At 37.2% G+C, this 12,167-nt stretch overlaps 1 protein-coding gene across 4 annotated transcripts in view; it reads left to right on the top strand.

The window, feature by feature from the left end:
• The window catches only part of arhgap15 (Rho GTPase activating protein 15), an 87,858-nt gene that overhangs the window by 56,745 nt on the left and 18,946 nt on the right, over positions 1–12,167 (top strand). The gene's annotated exons all lie outside the window — the stretch shown is intronic.

Below are 12,167 nucleotides of genomic sequence, written 5' to 3' on the forward strand. Positions count from 1 at the left end.
TGTTTTTTTTGGTAAATGTGAGATGGGCCGTTGTGTTCTTTTTTGCCTTTTGGGAACTCTCTCTCATTTATACACTTTTTGACCAGTCTCTTTCTTCTTAACAAATCGTTAACACTGACCCTAACTGAAGCAAGTGAGCTATGCAGATCTTTAAATGTTCTTCAGGGTTCCTTTGTGACCTCCTGTATGAGTTGTCCATGCCCTTTTGGAGTAGGTTAACCAGTGTTCTGTGTTTTCTCTTTTTGTTAATAATAGCTCTCACTGTGGTTCTCTAAAGTCCCAAAGCCTTAGAAATGACTTTGTAACCTTTTTCAGACTGACAGACGTCAATGACTTTGTTTTCTCATCTGTTTTTTTTTTTTTTGTTATTTCTTTAGATCGCGGCATAAAGTGTTGCTTTTTGATATCCATTCGCTGCTTCATGTTCACAAACAGATAATGGGTTCAATGCTAAAGGCAACACAGGTTTCTAAATCATGACACCACTGCAAACAAAGATGAAGCTGGCTTTGGACATACTAGATGGCTGGCAATATAGTTGTCCAACTGTCATACATACAACACTATACACTTCTTTTAGTGATTCTCTCTAAGCTGGCAGCTCACCGCCAACCGTACGCGTATAGCTATGATTTTCCACAGTGAGCCTGGCCAGAGAGAATCATTACAACTGGATAACTCCTAACCATGACTGCCCTTTAAATGGGTGGCATTAGCTAAAGGTCCTTGGACGCGTTCTTTGGACAGGGGTTGGTTCAATTAGGAGCGCTGCCCAATAACACATTGCTATTGGAACAGGTCACTGCTGCACTTTTCCTCCAACTCGTTACTAATTGTTTTTTATAATAGGCTTAACCCTTCAGAGTGACACAAAAGCCCTTTTTGTGAATTCTATCCCTATAGCAAACAGTGCATTCATAAGCCATTATAAACATGGCCAAAAATACCGGAGTCCTGTGTTTATAATTACATAAAGCCTCAAAAGTAGTGTTTGTAACATGTTAAAATATTTACAAACACTATGACAAACTTGGGTAACACTTCCTATGAATCCTGTATTTATAATGCATTATATGGCATGCATTATAACTAATAATCACTCTCATAAGCTTGTATAATAACTCACAAGTATACACATAAAACATTTTAAGGTATAACTTTAGTGTATTAGCACTTTCATAATGCTTGCATTATAAAGTGTCAAAAAATGTATTGAATTTTAACAAACATGATTAACTTTAGGTATCCTAAATAGCTGCTGTGGTGTCCCAGGCTCTTGAAAAGTAGATGATAGAATGATAAATGATTATGATAGTGTTATAAAGTGGTTGCTATAGTGTTGCTAAGTGGTTGTTATGGTATCACAGGTGTTTTTATTGTTTTGCAAAGCAACTGCTACAGTGTTACAGGCGGTTGCTATTGTATTTTAGGTGTTGCAATTTTAGGTGGTTGATATGATGTGTTGGGTGGTTCCTAGGGTGTACTTAGGGTACTTCTGAGATAATATACAGTCATACTAATGTTAAAAAAAAAAAAAGATTTTTGTCGCGTTTTTTCTTTTCTTTCTTCTCTTCACAAGGCTTAAGCATAAGAATCTGAGTTTAAGTCTTTTTTTTTTAAGTCTCTTAAAGCTCCACTAGGTAGGATTGAGATTTTGTGCTCGAGGGCTCCCCCTACAGTTGTAGAGTGTAAAAAATGTTTCAGGCGGATTAGTTAATCTTTCTCGTTTTCTGGATTTCACAGACATATTCGGTCTCTTTCCAGCTTCTGCCAGAGTGTCTGTATGTTAGTTTGTAAAGAATTAACCAGTAGTCCTTGTAGAACTGTTAGAACTAAAGGTCGGAAAGCAGGTCGCAGTTCTCGCAAGCGTTGGTCGCGGCCGCCTCGGAAAACTTACAGAATCTGGTTTGAGCTCAGAGGAGCTCCGGCACAGACACAGAGCACCGCTATTCCTCCTATTACACCTCAATGCAGCGCTGCAGTGAGTTTCAAGCTGTAATTTTACTAAAATTTTTTAAAAGATTAAAAATCAAGGAAATCCTACCTAGTGCTGCTTTAATTTTTAATGTAAACAGGGAAACATGGTCCATGCTAGGGTAGACAAACAGTTCACCCACTACCTAAACCAGCATTATTGACATACAAGACATACCAGTCAACAGCAACAAACCTTTTATTAGAGCTAGAAAAAAAAAACATTTATAGTTATAAACCTCAGTTTGGCATGAAAAGCACAGAAAAATCAACAGCTAAGTTATTCTATTTAATTTTAGCTTGTTTTAAATCTTACTTGACTAATTTTGAGTATTTTCAATTGCCTATTTTAGGAGATTGGAAATTAAGAAAAATGTTCATATCCTACTGCCAGATTTTTTTTGCTTTTTTGCTAAATTTACATATATTTGTGTAGTTTTTAGCAATAGATTGTTTGCAGTTATAGTCAATAATTATATATTAAAGCACATAATGACCTAAATACAGCATTTTGCTCAACTCACAGCACCATCTGACTCCTAAATCCCACTGTAAATAATACCCTTTATTCCCGCCCACATTGATAATGGTCTCCACCACTTGGACTTGTAGTCCTTGAAGTCCTCAGGTAGACAGTTGGCCTAATTTTCCATTCCATCATTCTGTGCACGGTCTGGAGTGCAGAGGATGATGGCAGGAACCCGCTCTTGGCTCACGACAACCCAAATCTATTATTCATACTGCCTGGTGTCTTAGCGACATTGTCCCACCACCTGTCTCCACACGAGCGCTTCGTGTTGTTCCCAGTGAATGCATGCTCACTGACAAATTGAGGTTTTGTTCTTCGAGTCAACACACAGAGTGTGTGTGTGTGTGTGTATCGACTCCCTTTTGTTCTACACTAGAACTACAATCGTACGGGTAGCGATGATTAAATACAGCTTTGTGATTAATTTACTGTATTCACGCTGTCTGATGATGTCAAATGATCTTGTTGGTTGTGCTGAAGTTATTGAAGGGGTTAATATCAATATAACATGCCTTTTCTGTCTGCAGCATTGTTGTTTAAATATCGTACAAATACTATAACATTTTTTAAGATTTATTCTGAATAAACTTTTGACCACATATAGCGATAACCTTGTTAACCTTCACTTTAAAGCAGCAGTCCCTAAGATTTGTCACTTTAAATTGAGTTGGAAGGTGACCAAATGTTCTAATTTATGGTAACAATGTGCAGAAACAACCTTCCTGCAATGTCTAATATATTATTTTTAAAATGAGTTGTAAATTGAATATTCAGGGTGGTCTGTTGGATCCAATTGCTCCACATTTTCACAGTATCAATTTCATAATTAGTGAAAATAATATACTATTCAAGAAAACAAAATTTCACACAGCAATTTATTAATGTTACCCTGCATTAAAAACACTCTTCCACATGCTCTGTGCAATTACACCTCCTCACCAGAGAGGTCTCTAAACCCAAACTCATGGACTGTTGCTTTAAATTGCTTTACTTTGATGTGCTGGTGGGTTTTTACCATGCCCACAATACTACTGGATAAATACATAGATAATTGGTTAAATAAATATTTTGGATGGATAAAAACTATAAAAAAAACTATCCAAAATGTTTTATCCAAAAAGCTTTTTATTATTTAGATTTTAGTCATTTATTTAGCTATTTTATTAAAGAATACGCTATTTAAACCCCATCTCTTTAAGAAAGTAACTATTAACAATATTCATTTCATTTAATATTTACTAATTACTAATAGGCCTATTATATTTTGTCTCCATGCTTAACTGAGGGAAAGATTGAGCTGTTTACCCAGCTTCAGTAAAATATCACATACGTAAATTAAAAAATAATAATAATAATGTATTGTTCAATAAAAAAAGATCTCTAGATCAACCATGTTTTCATCAAATGCCAATTTTCTCTATATAAATGTCCACCAGTAGCTTGTAGCTTGCCATGACAGGGTAAAAGCATGCATGACAGGAAATAAAAAGTGAAAATGAAAAGTGATTAAGTAAAAAAAATAGATTTAAATCAAGAAATAAATTAATTTTGTCAGACACTAAATGCCACCAAAACCCGCTCTCTTCTCTCCCTTCTATAATCTACATCCCCGTATATGATGAGTGTAAGCACTCGTAACGACTGTTCAGATTTTTTCCGCGCTCTGTGCCACAACTTCAAGCCTCCGGTCTCTAAATTGATGCCTTCTATGAAAGGCTGCTTAATTTCTCTGGCGTGGCCTCATTGGCATGCAAAGCTAGAGTGCAGAAAAGAGTTGCGAGCGCGTCGGAACGCTCTTCCCAGTCTCTATATTTCATCAAGGAGTTTTTCATGTTTAATAAATTACAGCGGCCGAGCCACTAAGACTTTGTTATTCATAAAGCAAAGCATTCAATTGGGATACATTTAAAATCTTAATCATAACCTGCAGGACTATTTGCAGTGTGCTAATATTTGCCTTGACGGGGCTTAAGGAAGTCAGCAGACAAAAGCCTGAAGACGAGCTCGGGCTGCGGAGCAGGATTTTGCAGTAAAGTAGGTCTCAGTTGTTTGTAATTGGATTAAAATCACAGTTGTTTAGAAATGAACATGCTTCTACTCGGCACAGCGCTAGATCTTACAGGATGCGACGAAAGCGTTACTTGTTAGCGCTACCAATGATGCAATGGGTTTGCTAGATGGTTATTGTGACAATCTAGGTGGTTTCTATGGTTTCCTAGGTGACTAATGTGTTTGCAAAGTGGTTGTTAAATGAGTGCAAGATTATAATTTTTTTTACAATATTACAAGGTGGTTGCTATTATTCTTTAGGTGGTTGCTAAGATGTTGTCAAGTGGTACCAACTTAATAAATTGTTGCCAGGTTGTCCCAGGTGGTTGCTATGGTGTTGCATTTGTATCCTATGAGGATACTAATTGCTGCTAGGGGTATCTCAGGTGGTTAGTGTTGCTAAGTGGTTTCTATGTTAACTCTGGTTGTTTCTATTGCCCTTTTCTGCACTACAACTGAACACTCTCGCCTCTTTTTGACTCCTTAGCCCGTTTACTGTGTTATATCTGCGCACTCTTGCCGCTTTTACACTCCTTGGCCTGTTTACTGTGTTATAACTGCGCACTCCTGCCGCTTTTAGACTCTTTGGCCCGTTTACTGTGTTATATCTGCGCACTCTTGCCGCTTTTACACTCCTTGGCCTGTTTACTGTGTTATTACTGCGCACCCCTGCTGCTTTTAGACTCTTTGGCCCGTTTTTGGTGCTATAACTGAACATTCTTGCCGCTTTTAGTCTCTTTGGCCCATTTTCTGTGCTACAACTGCGCACTCTCGCCAATTTTAGATACTTTGGCCCGTTTTCTGCACTACAACTAAACATTCTCGCAGATTTTACACAGGCATTTAGACTCTTTGGCCCGTTTTTGTCGCCATAATTGAACATTCTCGCCTCTTTTAGATTCTTTGGTCCGTTTTCTGAGCTACAGCTGAACACACTCGCCGCTTTTAGACTCTTTGGCTAATTTTCTCCACTACATCTGAACACTCTCACCGCTTTTAGATTCTTTGGCTAATTTTCTCCACTACATCTGAACACTCTCGCCGCTTTTAGACTCTTTGGCCCGTTTTTGGTGCTATAACTGAACATTCTTGCCGCTTTTAGTCTCTTTGGCCCATTTTCTGTGCTACAACTGCGCACTCTCGCCAATTTTAGACTCTTTGGCCCGTTTTCTGTGCTACAACTGAGCACTGTTGTCGCTTTTAGACTCTTTGGCCCGTTTTCTGCACTACAACTGCACACTCTCGCCGCTTTTAGACTCTTTGGCCCGTTTCCTGTGCTACAACTGAGCACTCTCGCCGATTTTAGACTCTTTGGCCCATTTTCTGCACTACAAATGCGCACTCTCGCCGCTTTTAGACTCTTTGGCCCGTTTCCTGTGCTACAACTGAGCACTGTTGTCGCTTTTAGACTCTTTGGCCCGTTTTCTGCACTACAACTGCACACTCTCGCCGCTTTTAGACTCTTTGGCCCGTTTTCTGCACTACAACTGCACACTCTCGCCGCTTTTAGACTCTTTGGCCCGTTTCCTGCGCTACAACTGCACACTCTCGCAGCTTTTAGACTCTTTGGCCCGTTTTCTGCACTACAACTGCACACTCTCGCCGCTTTTAGACTCTTTGGCTAATTTTCTGTGCTACAACTGAGCACTCTCGCCGATTTTAGACTCTTTGGCCCACTTTCTCTGCACTACAAATGCACACTCTCGCCGCTTTTAGACTCTTTGGCCCGTTTCCTGCGCTACAACTGCGCACTCTCTCCGCTTTTAGACTCTTTGGCCCGTTTTCTGCACTACAACTGCGCACTCTCGCCGCTTTTAGACTCTTTGGCTAATTTTCTGTGCTACAACTGAGCACTCTCGCCGATTTTAGACTCTTTGGCCCATTTTCTGCACTACAAATGCGCACTCTCTCCGCTTTTAGACTCTTTGGCCCGTTTTCTGCACTACAACTGCGTACTCTCGCCGCTTTTAGACTCTTTGGCCCGTTTTCTGCGCTACAACTAAGCACTGTTGCTGCTTTTAGACTCTTTGGCCCGTTGTCTGACACCAAGCGTTCAAACTTTGAATCTAATAGCGGGCCAACTTTCATTCAATTCCTAAAACACCTCCACTCCAAAAAAGAAAACGAGCCGTAAACTGGTGTAGTATATCTGTTTAAAGGCATAAAAAATCTGGCAAAGCAATAATAATAATTATAATTTAAAATAATCTAAGCATCTGCAATCCTGTTTCTAATCGACATTTAATTCTATTGAAGCCCAAACACACACCTGCAATCCCTCCTGTACTATCAGCAAGGGAAAACTTTTGTGGGGGGGGGGGGGGATGGGGGGTTCCACATACTCTAATGGCCACTGCGGTGAATCAGCACACGCCGATTTAGACACAGGCATTTTCGGTCTGTTATATATTAATGACACTGTCCGCACCATCTGTCCAGAATGCGGAACGAAGGACCATCTCCAATATGCTCGCCACCAAAGGCAAAGTAATTAATGGCAGCAATAATGCCAGCAATAATGACTAGATTAAATATTTTACAGGCCGACTGCCATGCAGTTGTCAAAGCCAAAAGAGTGTCATGGGCCTCCGCTGATCGGCGGAAGGCGGAGCCCTGTCTAAAATCCAACTTAAGTTAAAATATGACAAGAATAACGTTAGAAAAAATGACAAAAAAGACTCTGACTGTATGGATTATAATCGGTCACCCCCACAAAGCTTTAAAATTCTTGTTAAATCAATGTCAGCCTAATGTCAGATTATTTGCATTTACTGATGTGACATAGTAATGTAGGTGCTACTTATACATTAGAAATTATTTAACAATTAAAGACAATTAATGGAGTAATAACTGAGTGTTTGTATGAACATCTCTCCAAAAATTGATTGCTTTTATTTGCGTTATGGTATTTTTGTTATAGATTACACCCACAGTGATGATAATAAATGTACACAATAAGTATACTTCAGTTAGTCATAGGGTATTATAAAAATTAAGAGATGAGGAGAATTTAGTGTTTTAAACACAACACAAAAATATCAAGGTCCTGAGGAGTTCCATTACCAACTTATTGTATATCCACCACCTTTCACAGAGGAGTAGCTGTGTCTATAGTTGACGTGGCTGGAAAAGATTAAGAGACCACTTCAGTTTCTGAATCAGTTTCTCTGATTTTGCTATTTATAGGTATACGTTTGAGTAAAATAAACATAGTTGTTTTATTTTATAAACTACAGAAAACATTTCTCCCAAATTCCAAATAAAAATAATTAGTAATTTAGAGCATTTATGTGCAGAAAATGAGAAATGGCTGAAATAACAAAAGAGATGCAGAGCTTTCAGACCTCAAATAATGCAAAGAAAACAAGTTCATATTCATAAAGTTTTAAGAGTTCAGAAATCAATATCAATATTTGGTGGAATAACCCTGTTTTTTAATCACAGTTTTCATGCATCTTGGCATCATGTTCTCCTTCACCAGTCTTACACACTGCTTTTGGATAACGTTATGCCTTTACTCCTGGTGCAAAAATTCAAGCAGTTTAGCTTGGTTTGATGGCTTGTGATCATCCATCTTCCTCTTAATTATATTCTAGAGGTTTTCAATATGGTAAAATCAAGGAAAAATATCATAATTAAGTGGTCTCTTATTTTTTCCAGAGCTGTCTGCTCTTACTATTTTTAGAGGTTAAGCCAACACTAGAACATTCTAACTGAGGAAAAGGTGTACGTTCTAAAGCTCCAGTAAAGCTGGTAACCAATGCTCCTGCATTCATAGATTCCACAATCCCGATCTGTCCGCATTATCGGAGCTTCAGAACCAAGTTTACCTCCACAGAATGATACGTAAGAGCAGATGTATGGACAATTGGGTGGATGTGCAGCTCCTTTCTCTGGAATGCACTTAGGTTATATAGGTTAGCTAGGTTAGCTACTAGTGCATGAAGAGTTACGCATAAGGAGTTACACTAAGCAATTTTTAGAGCTTAGTACTGTTTTTTCCAATGACACAATATATGGACATAGTACTATAACCACTATAACCTGAGCCAATCAGAACAGAGAACATGATCCTGCATAAAGCAATAAAAGCAACCTGTTGAGAAATCATTGAGTAAAAATAAATAAGACGGTTTTGGTTATGTAATTCCATATAAAACATCACAAGTGATGAAGAAATATTATAAATATAAACAGATACTGACCATTATGTGTACTCTCTGAAAAATATGCATTATTTCAGATTCATCAAGAAGATACATTTCTATCAGATTTAATACTACACACTAGAAGACTGCAGAGCCGAGTTTAATGGAGTGTAATTGTGACAGTTCTAATTTGCAGATGAAGACTACAAAACCCAGCCGGTTTGCTGCCGCCACCTATAGCAGCGGGTCAGGGCCGCTCTCTCTGCCCTAGAACATGTTCCCTGTCTGCGCTCAATTGGCAAACCTGGCATCTGACAGGGGCATCTGCTCGCCACGGCAATGCCAGCACGGTGAATACACGCAGACATCTGCTCCATTAGTGCCCAGGGGGCATCCTGGGCAGTACAGTAGACCAGGGGCACGATCAGTGCCAGCTCCTTTCCATGGCACAAGCAACGAATAGCATGAACGAATGTCGTTAGTGGGGCCCTCCCCTCGGCCGTGTCAGTCTGGAAGTGCGGGGAAAGTTTCTAGGTGTTTTGTAATGCAGGAATATATTTAAAAAGACAAAGTTGTTGTGAATATGATCTTCTCGTATATATAAATATATGTGCAGTACACTATGTGTATAAAATAGGGTTGAACAGTATGCGTAAAATTTAAATACTGTGAGTGTATTTCGATTATGATTGTTAATTATGGTTAAAGATAAGATATTTAGCCATTGCTTTATGTGTTTTAAACACATGGTGTAACTGTATTCTAGACCATGATGTATCTTTAAGATAGGATGAGCTTATCCTGTACAACAGAGGTAACTCTTGGTATTCCTTTCCTGGGTCGGTCCTGATGAGTGCCAGTTTCATCATAACGTTTTTGATGTTCCTTGCAACTGCCCTTGATGATACTTTCAAAGTTCTCAAACTTAATTTCATAAACTATTGTTTGTATTGTTGTATATTCTTTACTTAGTACAGTAGGCTATTCACTGTATACCAACTCTACTTCTTTACAACACAACTGATGCTTTTAAACCCATTAAAATGGCAAGAAATGGAAGTAGGTAACTCAGCACAGCTGTTAACTTAAAGCTAGGTGACTACCTCATAAAAATTATGAAAACTACTGAATTTAACTTTTGACTGGCACTTTATATGAGTGGAATTAAGGGTTCCACTTTAAATCAAGACTACCCTTATACATGGTTTATAAATGGTTTATAAACTACATTATTAAGTATTATTGATTAGGTTGTAAATGCCTTAAAAACATTGATAAGCAGTTACAACACATCAACTGAAAAGGCAACAGTGATCTGTTGTTTGATTAGTCATTTCATTCAACTGAGTCATTTAATTCATAGCAAAGACTTAAACATACTTACAAATATATTAATATGACAAGTTTAATGCTGATTGATGGAAAACACAAAGTAAGATCTGTATCATGAAAGATCTGAGGTTTGACAGTAGAAATGAATGTGGAATCACTACTTTGACATTTTTCTTTACTCACTGTTGTCATTTCTATCCATGTTGTTATTATATTATATATTATTAACTGCTTATTAATGAGTTTTAAAGTATTTGCAGCCTAATTAATGATAATTAATAATTTCCTTTATAAACCATTCATAAACCCTTTATAAAGGTAGTCTCATTTTAAAGTGGTACCGAATTAAGTGTACTATATTGTTTTTACACTTGTATTTGGATATTACATCTTTAAAAGTGGAAGTTAGAGCACTATTTTTTTTCTTTTTCAATTGTTGATGATTTTATATATATATATATATATATATATATATATATATATATATATATATATATATATATATATATATATATATATACATTTTTTTTTCTTTTCTTTTCCCCACAAAAAGCTCATCAACACAGTCTTTGGTTTGGATTATATATATATATATATATATATATATATATATATATATATATATATATATATATATATATATATATTAGAAATTAATTCTATACACAGTAAAAAAACTTGTTCTCCAAAAAATAGTGAGTTGCACTTTAAACTACATCAAACTAATCACCTTAACTATCATTGTTGTGTTTCTTGTTAAAGGTTGTTCTAACTAAAAATCTGTGCTGGCGAAAAAAAAAAAAAATCAAATTGTAGTTAAACCATAGTTGAGGCCAAGCCAACTAGCCTACTTTGGACATGCTCAGTTTGACTCTTCAGTTGAACGGGGTCTAAGGAGCAATTCTGCAGGGGTTTTCACCTGATGTTGGTCACACTATTTGCATATTAATTGTGTCTTTCCACCTCTCACTACTCACCATCAGGGTGTAATCATTCTCCACAGGCTGCTGCCTTCTCTTTTTATTCATACTGTATTGTGTGTGTGTTATATAATAGTTAACTACCTGGTCTCAGTGTTATAGGCTGAAAGAGCAAGTCGCTATGTTTTGTGTTTGAGTGTATATCATCGCTGTCCTATAAAAAACACTTATCTCCATTTTTGTCCATTTTTAGTTTACTACATAATTTGAACAAGCAAACTGTCTCTTACACTGTGCCAAAATGTCTTGATGAACGGACCAATAGAAACTCTTCAAAATGACGTGAAATAAACTCTTTTTACATTGACTTCCATTGAAAGTTTACAAGGTTTTTTCTCTCTCCTGTAAAGTTGCTGTTTTGGAGATAAGTGTTTTACATTGGACAACAACGATATATACTATATGTTGGCTAGGTCTTCTGGTCACAATTGCATTTCTGCAAGCTTATAGGACTGATCTGTAATAATCATAAATTCCCAGTTTCCAGTAATGGGCTCATTACATGAATTTGATTGCTTTTTTTTTTGTTAATGCTAAAGGACATTCAGCAGAATGTATAATATGCATTTCATAGAACAAAAATTAGGCCAACTAAAAACGAAGTGAATTTTTAATATTTGAAGTTTTCATACATATGAAAAATGAATTGTCTAAATTAAAGATTTCTAGTTGGCACAAGTGGTGGTGGTTTTCTACAGCACATTTTTTTTTTTTTTTGAGTTAGCTTCAAAAAATGTAGTGCACTAAGTTTGCATTCTTAAGTAATCACACTCGGGTGCAGACCAAAACAACCAAACTGAGCCCTGTGAGATGGGGTGGTTTTGGTCTGGTTTCAAACTAACTCTGGAGGGTTCATTTGTGGTGAGAACATGATCTGACTTCAGTACTGTACTGTTCAGGTGCAGTTTAATCTGATTTATTACCCAGATAACTACTACAGTTACTAAATAAAGCAGTTTCACACAGCACAAACATACTTTCTGATCTGGAACACAGGACCTTCTGTATTTACTTTTTTTTTTGTTCCTAAGCTAGAGCTTGTTCTCTGACCAATTAGAGGAGACCATGTTGTTGGGCCACATACTGGCGCATTTAGGTTTTTGCTTGTGTGAAAACAAACCAAACCAAGGGAGAAAATGCTTCAAGGAAACAAAC

Source organism: Astyanax mexicanus, chromosome 11 (assembly GCF_023375975.1).
Source record: "Astyanax mexicanus isolate ESR-SI-001 chromosome 11, AstMex3_surface, whole genome shotgun sequence".
NCBI lineage: Eukaryota > Metazoa > Chordata > Actinopteri > Characiformes > Acestrorhamphidae > Astyanax > Astyanax mexicanus.